Below are 22,946 nucleotides of genomic sequence, written 5' to 3'. Positions count from 1 at the left end.
GATTCCTTAACGAGCTATCTAACCACTCATGTAACCAAAATTATAAATAAATCACCCGATTGTTACCAGATTTCCCTACACCTTAACGACTCCGATTTCATCCAAATCTGGACAAGGTTGGGATAATCCGAATACTACGGGAAAAAATTTTCGGCCCCAAATTTTCTCCCGTTGGCTTCTCTATAATGAAGGAACCCAGTCGTTATAGGGACCAACAATGGTTCTAAAGTGCCGACCACGTCCAGGGTGTAGGGTCGGGTCGTGACATTTCTGCATCTGTTTGAACATAGATTTCCCAGGTTAAATTTGGCAAATAGTTTACAATTTGCCATTATTTGGCAAATATTTTTGACAAATAACTCAAATTCCCAAATACTTGAAAAAAACTAGTATTTGGGCCAAATCTCATTATTTGTGTGTCTGTATTACATAATTTTTTATGTGAACACCAAAGTAGTGATGAAATATTCAGTGAATATGAAAGTGATGATATGGTTGTTGATGAAAACGATGAACAATCGGCTCAGGGTAACAAAGTCATGTGCTTTGTCTACTTCACGTTGTATGGAATGATGCTTGTCGCACTCACTCCAAACTACCACATTACTCCAGTGGCATGGACACTACTTGTTATTTGTTGCAACGAAGATCCAATTGACTTGTAATACAAACTTAAGGTTACTTTTGATAGTTTTTAAAACTTATGGGTATAAATCATATATTTTTCTAAAAAAGTGAAATATGTTTTCCAAATACTATGGTCAAACACATGGTGAAATTTCACCTAAATTTTCACCCAAATAATATTTGCCAAAAATATTTGCAAATCTATGATCAAACACTAGTTCTGTGCCACGTCAGCATGGGAAGGTGTATTTATTACATTTTAAAATAATTCACGATATAAAAGGACACCCCTAAAAGAAATATTTGTTTCTAGAACTTCAATTATAGCTTAACTTATACTCCTTTTTTTCTTAATATAATTTAACACGTTATAACACATAGTTTAATTATCATTTTAAATTTAAGGTTACAAATCAATAAAGACACTTGAAACATAGTAACATGACTAAACCTTAATTCTAAACTTCCTATGGTCCTTGAGATCCAACTTTGGATTGTTCCTTAATTAATCTCTCAGTATTTCATACTACGGAAATGGATCAAAATGTTCTTAAAGTAAGTGAAATGCATAAAATTTAGTCCACCATTAATATTTTGATAAAATCATACCCATTATTACTTAATTTCCCAAAAATATCCTTATTTCTCACAAAACATAACAAAAAAACGAATAAGTACATATTTGGACCTAGGACATATCCCTGAAGTACATATTTGGTCTAATTTTAGAGCATGTTTGGCATTGCTATAAGGAGCCTATAAGCACTTAATTTGAGAAAAACAACACTTTAAAAAAAAAAGTAGGTGTTTGAAAAACCTGTAAAAGTGCTTTTAAATAGAAGCAGAAGCAGTTTTTCTGTTGTTGGGAAGAAGCTAAAAATTTCCGCTTCTAAAAAAAAGCAGAAGTAGAAAATTACTTTTTGCAAGACTAAAATGTCTCTTCCATATATACAATGTCCCTTCCATATATATATATATATATACACACACCAATATATCTCTTATTACTTAATTAACATATCTCATATGTTTCGTTAAGTTCCATTTAATAATTTTATTTTTTATTTTTATATAACAAGATTTATGTTTTATTTTCCGTTTGTGTAACGACCTATTCCTGTCATTATAGAAATGCCAACGGGGAAAAATTTGAGGCCGAAAAACTTTTTCGTAGTATTTGGATTTTCCCAACCTAGTCCTGATTTGTACGAAATCTGAGTCTTTGAGATGTAGGGAAATATGGTAATAATCGGGTGAATCATTTATGATTTTGATTACATGAGTGGTTAGATAACTCGTTAAGGAATCCGTATGACTTTACGGAAGTGAATTCAAGCGAGTAGATCTCCCGAAATCGATCTTAGCTTGAAGGGTATTTTCTCGTTGGTTAGAGGTGTGTTGTGAAATGGGGATTTTGAATTTCTCAAAATAGCTCTCTGGTTCGTGCAAACGGCCTTGGCGCGGGTTTTGGCCGCTCTGGCGGGGCCGCTACAGCGGGATGAGGGCCACTGTGGCGGGCTTAACGCAATTTAAGGTCGTTAATAAACCCCTAAACAACCTTATTATGCAATTTTTGACTTTTAGAGCTAAGGAACGAACCCCAAGCGACTCTTACTCATTTTAAACCATTTTTGAGGCTAAAGGTAAGCTTTTCACTCCCCGAATCCTTTTTTCGATCCGTAGAACGTAATAGAATGGGTGAATATTGATGGGAGAGGGTTTTGTTATAGATTCTATGGTGGAAACAACACTAATTTGAATAATTGGGATCATGGATTTGATCTAAGGTTCATAGAATTGTTAGTAATTCGGGTAATTAGTGATTGTTTATTGATTCCAGTATTACATTGATTGTTTGTAGACCAAGAACAAGCGGAACGAATCCGAAAAGGGAAGGATCAAGTTTCTTAGGGTTTCAAGCTTGTTTCAAGGTAGGTGATGGTTGTGATTCTATGATTGTGTGATGTATGTTTGTTCTTGCTTCATTATGATATATGTATGTATATGAATGTTGCATTATTGATCACACTTGTTGTAAATGAGATAGATGAATGATGATTACCATGAAATCATGACTTAATTGTATGATCTTGATGATATACTTGTGATTGTGATTGTGGTGTGTTGAATGGATCGATTGTCACGTTCCAGCATAACTAACTTGGATCGGTTGCCACGTTCCGGCATAACTATGGGATCGGTTGCCACATTCCGGCATAATTATAGGATCAGATACCACGTTTTGATATGCTAACTGTTTGGGTTTGGGTTCCATGAGAGAACCAATGATTTGATATAAAATGTGAAGTTGTTCATTGTTCGTAAATATTGATAATATTGTATGTGTTGATATATATGCATGTGATTATAATGTTTTCTTGACTTGCTTATGTTGCACTTAGTGAGATAGCCGCGTGATCCTACCAGTACACTGTGGTTGTATACTGATACTGCACTTGCTCTTTTTTTTGTTGAGTACAAGGCGTCTTCAAGCTGCTACTGACAGACCTCTCGTAGGAGATCAGTGATCGTTCGATTTCAAGGGTGAGCCAATTCTTCCGGGCTGCCATGGGTTCTCTTTCGTCTATGTCCACCATTTTCGGACTTAGACTATGTTTTAGTTAGTTGATTAGTTCATTAGATTGGGGTTGCATCCATTCTTGTTAGACTTGGTTCATTGTTAGATGTTTTGGTACATTGACTTTCAGGTTCTAGGTTATTTCTCTGCATTGTTTAGTTCTTGTTAGACTTTTGTTGGAGTTTATGGGAACTCCCTATTTATTCCTTAGCATTTAACTTGCTTCCGTAACTTAATTGCCTTAGTTTTGGTTTAGTTGCTTGGTTTGGGTTGTAGTAGGGGTTCTCCCACCGGAGAGTTAGTGTGGGTGCCAATCATGATGGTCTGGGTCGTGACAGTTTGTGTATTATTATTTTATTTATTATTTTACGTAATATTTTATAAAATTAGAAACAAGAAGAAGGTAACAACAATATTTTTGTAAGATTAGGAAAAAAGAAAAAATATAACAATTAAAGATTTCTACTCTTCAAAAAAATGTATAATATTGATTGAAAATTTGAATATGAACATATTATTGTAATAAAAATAAAAATTTAATTTATTTTTTTGTAATAGATGTTAAAACTAGTTTCTTTTTATAAAATAATCTTAATATTAAAAGTTACATTAATATTTGCCCTTAATTGTAATTTGACTCCCAAAAGCGCTCTATGAAAAAGATTATAGTCAAATACATTTTACTTATAAAAAGCACTTTTCAAATGAATTAGCCAAACACAAATTGCTTTTTTCAAAAGTAATTTTCTGCAAAGCTATTTTTAAAAAATTCTTATGAAAATAAGCAATTTTAGCAATAATACCAAACAACTCTTAATCTATAACTTCATGTATACAATAGTTTGTAAAGTTGCATTTATTAACTAATTTAATTAAATGAAGTGTATTTTTCATCAATCTAACACATCATATAGAATGAGTCATTGTTAAACAATTTAACATGTTATATAATGTAGGTTGAAATTGCCTGATGGGTTTGCTAGCACTACTAAAAACATAAGCAAATTAGGCTAGGTATTTGTATTTTTGACTTGAAGTATCATCAATTATTTATTAAAATACATCTCGAAGCTGATCAAATCAAATGTTCTAATATAAATATCAAAAGGAGTGTGACAAATTAATTTATCCATAAAATTTCGTCCACATGAAAATTAACTCATTGATTACGAGGTGTATTTTTGTAAATAAGTTTTTTTAATTCTAGTAGAAAACACAAAGACTTAATAATTCAGGTAGAATATCACATAAATTTAACACTCCATAGTCAAGGGACAAATATTATAATTCTCCCTACACCAAAATGTAGTTGAAATGAATTTTAGGTTATATAATTAATGAAATTTTTCTATATATTTTCCAAGTAAAGAATAATAATTAGTCTACCAATGAAACAAATATAATAAGAAAAGTTATTTCATAGTCAAGGGACCAAAATTATAATTCTCCCTACACTAAAATGCAGTCAAAATAGTTTTATGACTATATAATTAATGAAATTCTCCTGTATATTTTTCAAGTAAAGAATAATAAATAATCTAACCAAAAAAAATCAAATATAATAAAGATAGTTTTCTATAGATTTGATAAATAATTATTAGCTCCATCACCTCTTCACCTATATAATGTAGAAAAAACATGGTGATTTTGCACTCACTATTGAAAACAAATTAGGTTAAAGCAAAAATGACTCCTTAATCTCTTTCACAACATTTCTTGCTTTGGTTTTGATAATTGTTTCTCTCAAAAGTGGTCACTCTAGATCTTTAATCCCCATTGAAGATTATGATCCCCCAAGAGCAAGCCATTGTCATAATAATGGTGAATATTGGGTTTGTCCACCCCATAAAGGAGGACATGAATTTAATACGCTAAAGCAAGGATCAATCATTATAAATAAATTACCTGTAATATCCGAGCATGATTCTCCAACTTGGCAACCTATTCCAAGGTGGCATAAAATACCACCACCACCAAATGAAGAGTAAACTAAAACATACATGTTCTAAACAAATATTACGTATTTCCATCTGCCAAATGATGGTTTGTTGGATAATTGGTGTGTTGGGATATATATACTATTAATCTTATGCTAAGATATAATATTTATTATAGAATAAATATTTGCTCAGTTTTAATAGATCATACATTCGTTTATGGTGTCTGTTACTTATATAGTAGATGATTTAGTGTGTAGAGTTTTAGCTTATACACAGAGGATTAAATCATCAATTCTTATAAGTATAAAGTTTTTTGTTCACAATCAAGGATGGAAATTGGACATGCCATCGGGTATGATTGTAGCACAAGATTATATATAATTTATCCTGATTATGGGAACGGTATAGTTCCAACTTCTTGTGTTAGTGTATTTTGTATGTATTGAACGGGACCGAGTAGAGATAGTTGTTTTAGACTGACTAACGAAAACATATTCTCTAAACTATTAAATGTACTTATACTCTTAATCCTGATATAACTATTATGATCTGTATATATTAATTATCGTTTTGATTTATTAAAAGGTGAGATTCTGAGATGGGTCAATATGCCTGGTAAGTTGGATGATAATAACATATATTGGTGAAATAATAAGTTAGTTGATGGAATTCATGTCTCGTTATAGAGATTGATTGATATACCTTTTTGAGAAACTTATAAGTTTTCATCGTATCAAACCTTGCAAGTGGATTTATGAATCCGACACATGAAATAAGTTAAGTAGTGCTCTAAAGGAAATTAATCATTAAGTTAAATTCGTCAGTAGTTTAATTTATTGATTAGTATCTGAAATCTTAACATGGGGAATTACATAAGTGTTTAATGGGGAATTAAATATAAATAGAGGAGTGCAATTACGAATTTCTAGTGGAATGATTTGTAATTTATTATGGTAAGAATAATTCAAATTAATTATTTGGGAATATTTCCATAATAGGAAGCCTCAGTAATTAATTATGTGGTCCCTCAGTGCTCATATTTAACTAGAACTCAGAATCCTATTTTCTAAGGGAGAAGGAGAAAAGTAGCATTAGTTTTGGTTAAAAAGAAAACAAACGTATATTTTTATTCTTCTGGTTGGAGTGGGAAGAAATCTCTATAGGTAGGGATTCTCCTAACCTAGAAAAAGATTGATTAGTTTGATTAGTTTTCTATTCGATACTTGCCCATCCAAGTATTGAGAGAGTTCAGATGTGAACTTGGGATCACTGTAGAATACCATAGTTGCTGTCTATCTTGTGGATTCGCTTGAAGGTCCGTCTAACTTGGGGATTCGCTTGAAGGTATCTGCTCACGCTTCAAAAGGTATTTATCGAATTAAATTCAGCAAGTTTATGTGTTCTAGCATAAACGATTTGGTTATCTATTATTTATGTAAGCAGTAAGATTATGATATGCTTCTGATGTGCATATAGTTTTCCAATAATTGGCATCAAGAGCCACACTTGCATCTATATAGATAACCTCGATGATATGTATATGGTTAATTATACATATGTTTTGTTGAAAAATCTTGGTTGACGTGGATGTTTGGCGGCGAGAGCTAATCTGTCTTTTGTGACTTTTGAGATAAAAGGTTAACAAAATTGGCTTTGTTGATCCAAGCACGTCAGAAACATTTTGTTAATCACAACGAATAGTCTCTATGTGTTGTTGATTTAATTATTAAAAAATAAAAGATAAAAAAAATTGGACATTACAAACTGCACGGCATGTGAGTGGTTGAACATATGGTCTAATTATTAATGGGTACTGGACTTTCTTGTACAAAAACTTTAATTAGATATTGACATATTTTAAGAAATACTCACGCTATGTAATTTGTTGCCAATGTGATAAAAGAAATTTGTTGGGTACCAATTCTTGGTTCTTGAAGTTCACGAGCAAGTGGTAGCCAATGTTGTTTTTTTTTAAAGAATTTTTTTGGATTTTCTTTTTCTTTTTCAATAATTATTTGAGCATCATTCTTACACATATTATAGATTAAGAATTTTGTGATTAATAAATAGTTATCATTAATGTGATTTATTTATTTGAAATCAGCAAAAATTCTTAAAAGTTATATATATATATATATATGAGATTACAATATGTGAATTAAGAATTATGATAAATAAATAGGATCTACGAAAGTGGTCTATTTATTTAAGTCGTTAGAATATTCTCAATGTATCATGTATAGATTGTTCTTCATAAATGTATACTAGTAAAGGTTTGTTTACTCAGAAGGAGATTTACCTTTAGATACTAGTAACACTTAAACTAATTCATGAGAAGACATATTAAATATTTTCACCGGTTTAAAGGGAGACATATAATATTTTGAATTCTCAAGTGTATTAATTGAGAGAACAATATGTTGTAAAGAGGTTAGTTGTGTGTTTTAGCCGAAAGACAGGACACAAGTATGTTTTGTGCTCATGAGATAATTATTAAAAAGAGAATAAAAATGTGAATCAAGTTATTTTAATCTTTAACTATGTCCGAAACGATTATTTTTTCAAATTTGGTCATAGTTAAGGTGGTCACGAATTTTATGATATCTGATTGACTGGAAATTTGATGGTTCCAACAAAAATCGTTTAGATGGTTTTAAATAGTTTGTCGGATTAAAATTTGATTTGAATATGATAAGATCATTCTTAATGTTAGTTATGTTCATGTAAAATCTAGAACATGATTACATGTGATGATTTAATAAGAATTGATACGTGATAAGAATGTAGGTCATATTGTTTTAATTCCTAAAAATGCTTAAATCACCCGAATTTGAATTTGGTCATAGCTTTGGAAATAAAGATTCTTTATAGACTCCAATTGACCTGAAATTTGGTAAGTTCATTGATAACGACCTAGTAAGAAGTACTCATTGCTATGTGGTTATGTTTTTTTGAGGTCATTAAAATGATTCTAAAGTTGTTCTTTGGAATTAAAATGTGATTTAGTATGAATGACATCCTTTATATTGGTTTTATTTATGTTATATGTGGTACATGATTACACGTGATAAGTTAACATAAATTGATATATGATAAGGATGTAGATATGTTCATTTTTCCTCAAATCGTTTGAATCTGAATTTGATCATAGCTTAGGAGATAAATATTAATTTTGAACTCTGATTGATCTGAAATTCGGTAGGTTCATCAGAAATGATCAAATTTAAAACACTCATTGTTATATAGTGATTTGGTAATTTGAGGTCGTTCAGATCATGTTTTTAGTTAATTTTTGTATCTTGAAAAATTAATTTTACCAAAAAATTACTCGACTAAGATATAGTGGTGATAGAGATTATTCTCTATGGTCTTCATGACTAAATTTTAGTGAAGTATTAAGTTCATGTGTTGGCTTAGACCTTCCTCCCTATCGGATGAAATTAATACAAGTCATTAAAATTTAATCTCTAGTTTTGATTATCTGTATTGACTCTCCTTATCTGAGTAATATTTGATTGGATCAATAGATCTAGGGATAATGATATTCACTTGACCTAAATTAACATATATTCTCCATCTGAGTTAGCTTTTGTTCTAAATTTGCCAAAGTGAATATCTGACACCACATATGTATGTTGCATGAGTAGTCATTTTTTCATCAAAATTTATTGTTCAAGATGCATTGATATCTATGAGGTGTGTTTTGAATTTTAATATTCAATGTATACATAAACATGCTTTTCTTTTGGAATTTTAGAATTTCGTTCTTTATTCTTAATTCGTGTATCTATTTCACAAAATGATGATATATGATAAGAATTATTGAGCGGGAAAATCTTAAATTTTATTTTGGTCAAACAACGTTTTCAACCAAATTGATCATAGTTTTGGAATTCGAAAAAAACCGGAACTCTGATTGATCTGAAATTTGGTAGATTCATAAGAACGACCTAGTAAGAAATTTAAATTTTTTTTCGGATCGTTATATGAGTCTTTTGGTCATATTTGATTAAATAGTAGTGGAAGTATTAGTTTTATGTGCTGGCTTAGACCTCCTCCCTATCGGATGAAATTGATACAAGTCACTATGTATTTAATTGTCTAGTTTTGATAATCTATATTAACTCTCCTAAACTGAGTAATATAAGATTGGATCAATGTAACTAGAGGATTTTCACTTGACTTAAACTAACAGTAGACTCTCCATCTGAGTTAGGTCTGTATAAGTTTATGGAGTGAATAATCGATCATTGTACATGTGTATTGCATGAGTAGTTCTCCAATCCCATTGATTGGCTATTCAAGATGCATGGATATATATGTGTAAATGAGCCCTGAATTTTGTTATTTGGGATTATTCGAAATATTATGATCTATTTAATGTATTATATCTCATATTCTCAATAGACTTTACGCACCAACTTGGTACTACTTAAGCTTTTCTTTTGGTAGAGATAAGATATTAATTCAAAGAATGCATTGTACATATACCTTATGTTAGAAGGAATTATTTTCAGTTTCCAACTAGATAAGAGATGAATATTTGATATATTTATTTGTAACTCTCCTATCATTGAGTTTGATGAATATTTCATTTCTTGTGGTATATTGATGTGTGATTTTTTTAATTAATATTATCTCGCATAAACTGAATTTTATTAATCTATCTCATAAGAGAAAGTATCTTTTAGATTGAATGAAACTTATTGTACACTAGCATCTAAGTTATTTATTTTGAATAGAACTTCGAGGTTGGTTAATGGATGGACATAACGGTTCCTTGAAAGTGAAGTCACTACCAACATGTGAGTTCTGTTCAGAAGGAAAAATAACTAAGAGATCTTTCCTCTTAAAAAGGAAAAAGTGGTAGTGATAAGTTAGAATTATTCTATTTTGATTTGTGAGGTAAATGAACATTCAAGCAAGAGGTGAATTTGAGTATTTTGAGATTTCCACAAACGGTTACTCATGATATGAATATATATTTTTTGATATTTTGTTAGTATGAATGTCTAGATAAACTAATCAAAATATTTAAGACAAACGAAAATAGCATCATGAAAAATATATATAAAGTCACTACAATCTGATTGTAGTGACGCAAACCTCTCAGCAGAGCTCATGAGTCACATATCTTATAGAATAATTGCATTTTAACTGTCTGCACCAGACACTGCATAATAGATTGGTGTAGAAGAGAAAATAAGTAGACTCTTATGAAGATGATACGATTATGTATTGACTTATTATTAGTTATTTTGTTTCTTTTGGGATAGGTTGCAATAACTACATATCATATTCTGAATTCAATTTCTTTCGCATCAGTATCTTGAATAACTATAGAACTAGTTGGATTTGACGTAAGTCTAATAAGTGACATGTTCAGATATAGGATTGTCCAACACATGTACTGATGGAAATTGGGCATGCCATCAGGTACGATTGTAGCACAAGATTATATATATTTTATCCTGATTATTGGAACGGTACAGTTCCAACTTCTTGTCTTAGTGCATTTTGTATGTATTGAACAGGACTGAGTAGAGATAGTTGTTTTAGACTGACTGACGAAAACATATTCTCTAAACTATTAAATGTACTTATACTCTTAATCCTGATATAACTATCATGATCTGTATATATTAATTATCGTTTTGATTTATTAAAATGTGAGATTCTGAGATGGGTCAATATGCCTGGTAAGTTGGGTGATAATAATATATATTGGTGAAATAATAAGTTAGTTGATGGAATCCATGTCTCGTTATAGAGATTGATTGATATACCTTTTTGAGAAACTTATAAGTTTTCATCGTGTCAAACCTTGCAAGTAGATTTATGAATCCGACACATGAAATAAGTTAAGTAGTGCTCTAAAGGAAATTAATCATTAAGTTAAATTCGTCAGTAGTTTAATTTATTGATTAGTATCTGAAATCTTAACATGGGGAATTACATAAGTGTTTAATGGGGAATTTCGAAATATAAATAGAGGAGTGCAATTACGAATTTCTAGTGGAATGATTTGTAATTTATTATGGTAAGAATAATTCAAATTAATTTTTGAGATTATTTCCATAATAGGAAGCCTTAGTAATAAATTTTGTGGTCCCTACAGTGCCCATATTTAACTAAAACTTAGAATCCCATTTTCTAAGGGAGAAGGAGAAAAGTAGCGTTAGTTTTTGTTAAAAAGAAAACAAACGTATATTTTTCTTCTCCTGGTTGGAGTGGGAAGAAATCTCTATAAGTAGGGATTCTCCTAACCTAGGAAAAGATTGATTAGTTTTCTATTCGATACTTGCCCACCCAAGTATTGAGAGAGTTCGGATGTGAATTTGGGATCACTGTAGAAGACCATAGTTGTTTTCTATCTTGTGGATTCGCTTGAAGGTCCGTCTCATTTGGGGATTCTCTTGAAGGTATCTGTTCACGCTTCAAAAGGTATTTATCGAATTAAATTCAACAAGTTTATGTGTTCTAGCATGATTTTGTGTTCTAGCATAAACGATTTGGTTATCTATTATTCATGTAAGCAGTAAGATTATGATATGATTCCGCTGTGCATATAGTTTTCCAACATGGTGAATTTCAATTTCGTTAATAATATCTTTCTTTCTCCCTTTCTCTCTTTTTAATTACTATCACAAAAGCATGCTTCATCTTGATCCTGACAATCAATTTTAGTTGAATAAATAATAATTTTATTCAAGTTAGATTGAATTTATACACTATTGGCAATGGTTTAAGTTTTAATCTAACACATTATTTAATATAATTTAACACGCTATAACACAATAAAAAAAATGACGGATCAATTTAAAGAAATCTACAAATTGCCTTAGACTAGAGTTACCTAGTGCTCTCACTATAATTATCTCTACACCAAAATTAAAATTTTACAATACTTGAAAAACCTACAATTATCCCTACCCCAAAATGGATTTTAAATGGCTCTTGGACTGAATAATTAATGATTTTTTTATATATATTATTTCTCATGTAAGAAAGTGTAATGAAAATTTTCCTATATGTATTTCATAAATAACAATCATGTTGATTTTCACTACTTCATTGTAGAAATTACTTGATCATTTTGCACTCACTATTAAAAACATAGGCAAATTAAGAATATACATTTTCTTCACATCCTGAATACATATCGGGAAGAAAAATCTAAAAATAGACTAAGACATTTTTTTTAATAGATAATCTTATTGAAAAATATTTTGATCTGTGAGGACCTAACTAAGATTTTTAATTTATTTTTGCCTTTCATATGCCTCCAAGAGAGTGAGCATTTTCTGGACCTGTTTGGCCATTTCAGGTAAAATTTGGCAAATAGTGTTTGTCTATATAATTTGTCATTATTTGGCAAATAACCCAAATTTTCAAATACTAGAAAAAATTAGTATTTGGGACAAATCTCATTATTTGGGATCTTTTAAAAATTCAAATTCTACACCAAACTTTTATCTTTTACAAAATCACCCTTTATAGTAGTTGTTTGTGTTGTATTACATAATTTTTTACGTGAACACCAAAGTAGTTATGAAATATTCAGTTATGATATGGTTGTTGATGAAAATGATGAACAATCGGTTCAGGGTAACAAAGTCATGTGTTTTGTCTATTTCATGTTGTATGGAATGATGGATGTTGCAGTCACTCCAAACTGTCACATTTGTCACATTGTTCCAGTGTCATGGACACTGCTTGTTATTAATGAAGATCCAGTTGACTTGTATTACAAGCTTATGGTTAGTTTTGATAGTTTTTAAAATTTATGGGTATAAATCATTTTTTTTTCTAAAAAAGTGAAATATGTAATACTATGGCCAAACACATGATAAAATTTCGTCCAAATTTTCACCCAAATAATATTTGAAAATCTGTGGTCAAACGCATGGAAAGATGTATTTATTACATTTTAAATTAATTCACGGTATAAAAGAAAACCTTAAAAGAAATATTTGTTTCTAGAACTTCAATTATAGCTTAATTAACTTATACTTTTTTTTCTTACTACTCCCTCTGTTTAAAAAAGAATGACCTCCTTTCATTTTTAGTCTGTTTAAAAAAGAATGACCTCTTTCCTTTTTGGGTAATATTTTAATTTCAGCTTTCCACGTGGCATGTTTAAAGCCACAAGATTGAAGGGCAATTTAGTATATTTGACATAACTTTAATTTAAGACCACAAGATTCAAAAGTCTTCTTTATTTTCTAAAACTTTATGCCAAGTCAAATTAGATCACTCTTTGTGAAACGGAAAAAAGTATAAATTAACACGTTATAACACATAATTTAATTATCATTTTAAATGTAAGGTTACAAATCAATAAAGACACTTGAAACATAGTATAACACAACTAAAACTTAATTCTAAACTTTCTATGGTCCTTGAGATCCAACTATTGTTCCTTAATCTCTCAGTATTTCATACTATAGAAATGAATCAAAATATTCTTAAAGTTAAGTGATATGCATCAAATTTTGTCCATCATTAATAGTTTGATCCTATCATATCCATAATTACTTAAATTGACCAAAAATACTGTTATTTCTCACAAAAATAACAAAATAATGAATAAGAACATATTGGACCTAGACATATCCCTTAAGGACATGTTTGGTCTAATTTAATCTATAACTTCATTAATGCAATATTTTGTAAAGTTGCAATAATTAACTAAATTAATTATATTAAGTGTATTTTTCGTCAATCTAAGACATCACATAGAAATATTATGAGTCATTGTAAAACAACTTAACATGTTATACCATGTATGTAGAAATAGCTTTTATGGGTTTGCGACCAATACTAAAAGCATAACCAAATTATTAGGTATTTGAATTTTTACATGAAACATCATTAACTATTTATCAAAACACATCTCGAAACTGAAAATAATAGATTATACGACAATATATCTCTTGATTTTATTTAAATGACGTATACTAGTTACTAAATATAAACCTAAGAACCTTTCCTTAATTTCATTTTTCTAACTTTCCATAAATGACTAATTAAATTGAATCCAGGTAGCATTACTATAAAAACATATTGAGTTTCCTTTTTTCTGAAAAGCTAATTAATTGAATCCTATAAAAAGAATGGGATTATAAAATACACTATATATATGAGCTCTTAGATTTATCATTAGTTCTCACATTTCTCTTTTTTTTTTTTTTACTTTGTTCTTATTAGGGTTATTAAGTGCAATTTTAGATACTGCAAAAACATGTCAATATAGGTTCATCCAGTTTATTGTAAAGAGTTGACTATCATCCATTTCAATCAACAGAAAATCGAATGATCGATACACAACCTATTTTCATTAGTTGCGCTTTTTGCGTCGGAGGGATAGGGATCAATACCGATGGAAGCTTAAAGCCTGATTCGGGGTTGGCGGGGTGACACATGATGACCAGGGAAGATGGTTGGGCGGGTTTTATGGACGACTAGGCATGAGAGCTATATTGAGTCTTATAACGGAGCTATGAGTTATATATGATGATCTAACTCAAGCGAAGAATTACAATTTGAAGAAGGTATCATTTAACTGAGAATCTATTTTTATCAGGATGTCACAAGATCAATCAACTACTCTTTTTTTTGGGACTGATTTAGTATGAAGAGCTTTCATAATTAGGAGTGAAAATCAAATTTTAATTAAAAAAGCTTACTGTTTTTGTTTTCTTCAGATTTGTTGTTTAATTATAGTGTAAAACTTTTCCCAAAAAAATGGAAACATGTACTTCACATAGTATTGATAAGAACTAATTCAAATTAATAAACTGTTAGTCATGTGTTTATAATCCATTACTTGGATATTATCATAAAAAACTTTATTTACTAACGTGACGATATAAATATTTTAACTCAAAGTTCCAAAATATATCTATTGTTAATAAGTAGGCATATCTTTCTTTATAAGTTTTAAATAAAAAAATTTTTTACAAACTTCAACATTATCTAAGAGAAAATAAATTTATAAAATGCATCATTAAAATTTTTGAGGACCTAAAATAATTGTTTTACTAGCCTCATGCGACAAGTTGTAGCAAGAAGACTTGGTAAATGAACTCCTTCCATCACCGATGTGAGATTTCTAATTTTCATTTGTTGGATTTTTAAGCATTTTAATATTTGTTTATTATTAAAATTGTCTCATAATTTTGCCATAGGCTTAATAGCCATTCTGCCACAGTAAATATTCATTAGAGGAAATGGGAGTTATGGCATTACAATTGTTGCCGTTGGAGGACTATCCATTTTGATTGCTGCAACCTTAGGCATTACTGCCTAATTACTCACTTGTGAATCAATGCCCTTAGGTATTATACCCTTTATTTGATGGTTACAAAATGTTGGTCCATTGGAAGTTACTGTTAGTGGCAGAAGGTGGTCAACCATGACCACAGATTCTTTTTCATTCAATCTCCATTATCATCCATATTTACTACACCATTTATCTTCCTATACATTGCTAGGAAGACTTCTTCTAGTATAAATAGTGGTGATCTTCATTTGGTTTGTGACACACAACATACAAGAAAATATAGAGTGCATAAAAGTTAGTCAAAAAAGAGAGTTTTTATTAGTTGAAGGGAGGTGTTCTTTTTGTGGAGCTTTGGACTCCACTCTTGTCCAAAGTTGTTGAGTTATATATTGTGATTAGACTGTTGTATCCTGGAGGGGACAAGTCAAGAGGAATACTGCTGGACCGGTGAAAACTTTTGCTGCAGTGGGCATGAATCTTCTTAAAGAGAGAGAAATATCCGCGCCTCAGCCTTGAAGGGATTTTATTTCTTCATTTTACTAATATACATACCCGCATGTTGCACGGATATTTTAGAATGATCAATTTTATTTAAATTAAAAATAACTAATACAAATTATCCGATGAAGCAGATTATGTGTAAATTATAGTTATCTTGAAATTCAGATATTTTAAAATTTGAAATTTCAAATAAATATATTTTAAAATCGCAATTTTAAACGTCAACTAATATTGTGAATATATTATTTATCCTAAATTCAAAAATTTAAGTTTTATTTCTCATAAAATTACTTTTCAATTATTTTGAAAATTTTGATTTTCCTTTAAACAATTTGTTTCGAAATGGAATAGTGGGAGGTTTTAAACTGTTTTTGTTTTTAAATTGTGATGGTCAATAATAATTTGTTTAGATTAAAAATAAAATTAAAAAATATAAATTATTTAGTTGGATAATCACTTTTTTTTCACTTTCAATTTAAATACTATTTTATTTTAGATGAAAACTTTAACAATTTTCTTAGAAATTGAAGGTAGGGTAGTGGGAAGTTATATATATATATATATATATATATATATATATATATATATATAAAATAAAAGAGTAATAATAAAAAGGGCTTTAGTATAATAAAAATATGAAAATATATATATTTGCAAAGATAATAATAGAAGGATATTACAATCGATATTATACACCAATGATAGATACGGGAGCAGAAGCTAATATATGTAAATACAATTGTTTACCAGAAGATAAATGGGAAAAATTAAAAACACCGATAGTAGTAACGAGATTTAATAATGAAGGAAGCACGATCACATATAAGACAAAAAATATGCGGAATTAATTTCATATATTCCTGAATATCATATATATGATTGAATAAATTTATGTTAGTTATTATGTATTAGAATTATTTGAATCATGATTTCTAGTTTATTAGCACACTGGAAACAGGAAGAAAGCTTCTATACTATGCCATCCTAATGTTGAAACCGGTAGGCGAGGAAAGTCGTTTAGGGGAGTAAACAAAGTTGAGGCGCTGATAAGAAGGAAGTATCCGCTAAAGTACGATACAAGTAGTGACAGAAAAACATGATAAACAAATAATCTAGTTCATAATAATCTAATATGAATTTAATCAATTATGAATATGATATGAAGGAATAATTGAAAACCCCCGCATAACAACGAACATGACTACATACGTGCATGATGAAATGATAAAAAACTATGAAACTTTAATCTTATATATACTTAACGGTATAGAAATAATTTAATTAAGAAGAATAATATGGGAAAAAATATTTAATGATTACGAATCAGAAGATATATTAAATCAACAATGGTATGAAATAAACCTACATGATTTAGACTTCGAAAGAATAGAATGGTATGATTTAGAAATAAATTCAGATTAAAATGAACTACGGATATTTACAATATTGGGTAAAATCTATGGAAGATATAAAACTATTAGAACAATTAATGGAGGAAAATTTATATATGTACCAAAGAACCGAAGATATGTTATATCTAGAATATATCATAAATAATATTAAAGAAATATTCAAATTAAAATAAATATCGGAAGAATATTACAATAAATATTATTACATATTACTATGAATTTAGCACTATCAAAAAATAATATTAAAGAGATATCAAGATATTATAATAAAATCTTAAAAATAAGTTACTCACCTATCACACTACCATCTACCACATTATCACTTTCATGAATTCACTAACTACCAGTTCCGCTACGAAAAATGGTATCAGAGCTATGGATAATAAGAAACATACGAGTAGAAAATTAAGAAAAATAAGAAGAAAATTAAACAAATTATATCCGGAATATAAACAACTTAATATCACAAAGACTGATAACGAAAAATTAGATCAATTAATAGATAATATATCTAAAATAGAATATAAATATATTCAATATTTAAAAATACAATGAATAACAAGAATGACGAATATAGACAAAAACTTAATGAAATAATTATAGAAAAACGACAAGAATTAGAACATAGGCAAAATAGACTTAACAATAATATATTCGCAGGAATTTGTCACAAATCTATAATAGCACAAAGAAAGACTATTTTATATCTAGAAATACAAATAAATAACTTAGAATATAAACTACAACATAATTTATAAATGAATAAAGAAGAATACTCAATAGATGAAAAAACATATGAAAATTATGACGGATTAAAAATAAAGATAATATTTTCTAATCTAGGAAGAAGATATAAGAAAATAGGTGACAATATAAGTTTAATGTTAGAAAAAGAAACGGTAAAACTAGAAGATAGTTTAACTGCTATGGTAAGAATAACAAAAGAAAATGAAGAAATAGATAGAAGAACGGAAATTGAAAAAATAAAACAAGCAAAAAAGGAAGTACAACAACAGAAGAAGTAAAAAATACTAAAATAATAGAGCTAGAAAAAGAGCTAGCAATATTAAAAGAAATGTATGAAATTAAACAAAAAGAAAAAGAACAAAAAACAAAATTAGCAAATGAGATAATTAAATTTAAAGAAAAATTGCAATTACAAGATGAATTAGAAGAAAAAGAAGAAAATAACCAAGATAATCTACCCGAAATAAGAGTTGATGAAATAAACGATGATGATCTAGAACAACATTCGGAAACAAGCGAAACATATACGGAACTTTTAGCAAACATAGATAATACAAAGAACTTAGAAGTAAATACAGAAGACGTAGACATGGACGAAAAACCTAGCACATCAAGACTAAAAAACCCAAAAAATTTTAATCCAAAATATTATAATGAAAATTATGAACAATATGATAAAGAAAAAACTACATGGGATAAAAGATTAAGTAGAAAATGGACGCCCAAACCAATAACTGGACAACACGATTTTTTAGATTTAGGCTGTGTAGCAGATATAAATAAAACAATCCAATTATGGATAAGATACATATCAAAACAATTAATAGATAACAAGATAGTAATAGCAGAGGCACCAAGATACATAGAAAGAACACTTATAGGAACAGTAAAATTATGGCTACAAAATTTAACAAGTGAAAGCTTAACAACTTTAAGAAATAATAAGAAATTTGATGGTGGAATAGCCACTACAACCACAGAAATATTATATAAATACGAAATAGCTATAAGAAATAAATTTAGTAGTATGACAACAGAGGTAGAAGAACAAAATAAAGAAAAAATCATAAACCGGAATCTAATGACAAAATTAGCAATATGTAATATGTGTTACATAGATGAATATACATGTGCATTTAGAGAATACTATTATAAAGGAACATATAACACAGAAGAAAGTAAAGAAATAAAAAAATTATATTTTACAAAATTACCAGAACCTTTTAATTCAAAAGTAATAAAAAGTTGGAATGAAGCAGAATTAACGGACACCTTAGGAGCTAGAATGAAATTCTTGCAACGATGGTTTATGGAACTATGTGAAAAGCATAAAGAAGAAATAAAAATGGAAAAAATATTAGTAAAAAACTTAGCATGTTGCAAAAATAAAACAATACCCCAATTTGGTTGTACGGATAAGTATTATAAAAATAGAAAGAAATATAATAAAAAATATAGATCAAAATATAAATATAAAAAACCAAGAAGAAGGTACTATGTATAAAACTACAAAACCAAAAGACCATATAGACCAAAAAGAAAACTAACGGAATGTACTTGTTATAATTGTGGAAAATTAGGACATATAGCTAGAGATTGTAAATTACCTAAAAATCCAAAGAAAAAACAAATATCAGAAATAATAATAGACGATGAAAAATATACACAAATAGAGTACGTAGATTATGAATTAGAAAGCAATGATAGTATATATGAATTATCGGAAAATGAAATGGAAAATAATCCAGTAATAGAATCGGAATGAATACGATATCAATGACTGAAAAAGATATACAAATAATAACTAAAGAAAAATATCAAGATGAAGAATCGGCAGAACAAAAAATAATATTTGATAATAATATATTTGAGCAAATAAAAGGAAAATAATTAGACCTAAGCGTAGCAAAAATATTCGAAATACCAACAATAAGAAACTGGTTTAAACGACAAAAAGAAGAATATTACGTAGTAAGTCAAAGAGAACATATCATAGATTGCAAATACACTAAAGGAAAGGCCAAAATACCAATAATAAATAAACGAATAATAAATAAAGAAATACAAGATATTAAGGCTAAAAATCCAATTAAATATGTACATTTAAGAGGAACAGAAATACTAATAAAAGCATGTTTTAGAGAAGGAATAGATACACCCATAGAAATATACTTAGCAGATGATAGAATTATACAACCCATAGAAAAAAGTATAATAAGTGCGGTAAAAGGTAATCTCATATACCAAAAATTTAAATTTATAATAAGTGCTAATTACTCAGTAGCAGTAAATGACAGAAATATAGATAAATCATTAGTATTATATTGGAGAATGTCAGAAATAGAACTAGCCCCGGAAAGTAAAATATTTACAACTAGATGTAAAAACTTATATGTTTTAACGACAAAACATAAAATAACAGCAAAAAATAAAATAAAATAAATAAAAATAGAAGATCCTTTTGAAAGAATAGTCACAGTCATAGACAAGAATGACTATAGTTATAATGAAATTGACATAGAAGAATATTTAGAAATAGTAAAAGAAAGATTAAGTACATCAACATCAAAAAGAATAAACATGAACTGTGAAATACCACAAATCTCATAAAAAATGAGTACCTCAAGAAGAATAGATAAAACTCTACAAAAATCAATGGAGGAAGATATAAAACCACATCATTACTACATAACGAGAATAATGGAACAACGAAAATATTTAATATTAATAGATACAGGACGAGAAGAAAACTATATTACAAGAGAATTAGTGACGGAAGATGAAATAATAACTATTGAACAATCATGCTCCGAACTACCAAAAGCATTAATGTATACTGAAGAAACTACAGAAAAGGAAATAATCATCGGAGGAGTACCAATTGCGATAAAATTCAAAATATATCAAGGAAATGAAAATATCATTTTAGGAATAAAATGGCTAGAACAAGTAAGACCATATAATCTAGAAGACAAACAGTTAACAATAAATTATGAAAATAAAAGAGTAATAATAAAAAGGGCTTTAGTATAATAAAAAATATGGGATAAGATATTAACTATAGAAGAAATATATAACTTTGAATTAACTACAAAAGATATACTATTAGGAATGCCATTTTTAGAAAAATTATACTCACATATAATAACAAAAACACACTGGTGGTTCACGACACCGTGTAAACAAAAAATAGGAGCAAAAAGAGTAAATAATAAAAAACGAAAAACAACAGAATGGATAAAAGGAAGTGAAAAATTACACAAAAATTAGAAATATAAAAGAAGAAGGCCCTAAAATAGAATTAATTATATTCTCTATAGATAAAGTAAAAATAATTCAAGATAAGTTAGAATTATTATATAATGAGGATCCTTTACAAGGATGGGAGAAACATAAAACAAAAATAAAAATTGAGCTAATTGATAATAATAGTATAATAACCCAAAAACCATTAAAGTATAATTTTAATGATTTAACCAAATTTAAGATACATATAGATGAATTACTAGAAAAAGGATATATACAAGAAAGCAATAGTAAGCATACAAGCCCGGCATTTATCGTAAATAAATATAGTGAACAAAAAAGAGGAAAAAGCAGAATGGTTATTGATTATAGAAATTTAAATGCAAAACTAAAACATATAATTATCCGATACCAAATAAAATACTAAAGATAAGACAAATACAAGGATATAATTATTTTAGCAAATTTGATTGTAAATCAGGATTTTATCACTTAAAACTAGAAGAAGAATCTAAAAAACTAACAACATTCACTGTACCACAAGGATTTTATGAATGAAATGTATTACCATTTGGATATAAAAACGCACCAGGTAGATATCAACACTTTATGGACAATTACTTTAAACAAATAGAAAATTGTGTAGTGTACATAGATGATATATTATTATATTCCAAACACAAGATGAACATGTAAGATTATTAGAAAAATTTATACATATCATAGAATATTCAGGTATAAGTCTAAGTAAAAAGAAAGCTGATATAATGAAAAACAAATAGAATTCTTAGGAATACAAATTGATAAAAATGGAATAAAAATGCAAACACATAAGTACAAAAAATAATTAACTCAAATGAACAGCTAGATACGAAAAAGAAATTACAATCATTTCTAGGACTAGTAAATCAAGTAAGAAAATATATACCAAAATTAGCAGAGAATTTAAAACCATTACAACAAAAATTAAAGAAAGATATGGAATACAGTTTGATAAAAAAGACCAAACACAAATACAAAAATAAAATTATTATGTAAGACCTACCTAAACTATATTTTCCGGATGAAAATAAAAAAATTACTTATATAGTAGAATCGACGTAGTGAAAAAATTATGGAGGAATATTAAAATACAGATATGGAGAAGGAAAATAGAACATCATTGTAGTATTATTCAGGAACATTTATAATGCAGAAATAAGATGGGAAATAAAATAAAAGAATTATATTCGTTATAAGTGTTTATTATCATTTGAACCATAATTGTATACAACAATTTATTATAAGAACAGATAATACACAAGTAAAATGGTGGCTAACAAGAAAAATACAAGATTCGGTAACAACAAAAGAAATAAGGAGATTGGTATTAAATATATTAAATTTTACATTTACAATTGAAGTAATAAAAACTGATAAGAATGTTATTGCAGTTTACCTATCACGACAAAGCTACTCAGACTGAGACTGAGGAAGAAGATACAATTGAAAAGATACTCAAAGCATTACTACACTTTGTACAAAAGTGGATAGTATGGACAACGAGATACAAAAGCTAAAGACTAATGAAGATAATCTGAAGTCTAAAGCTAGTCAGCAACATGACTATA

The sequence above is a fragment of the Solanum verrucosum genome, unplaced genomic scaffold, assembly GCF_900185275.1.
Source record: "Solanum verrucosum unplaced genomic scaffold, falcon-dt-bn FXZP01000257.1, whole genome shotgun sequence".
In the NCBI taxonomy this organism is placed as follows: domain Eukaryota; kingdom Viridiplantae; phylum Streptophyta; class Magnoliopsida; order Solanales; family Solanaceae; genus Solanum; species Solanum verrucosum.
This window is presented reverse-complemented; position numbering follows the sequence as displayed.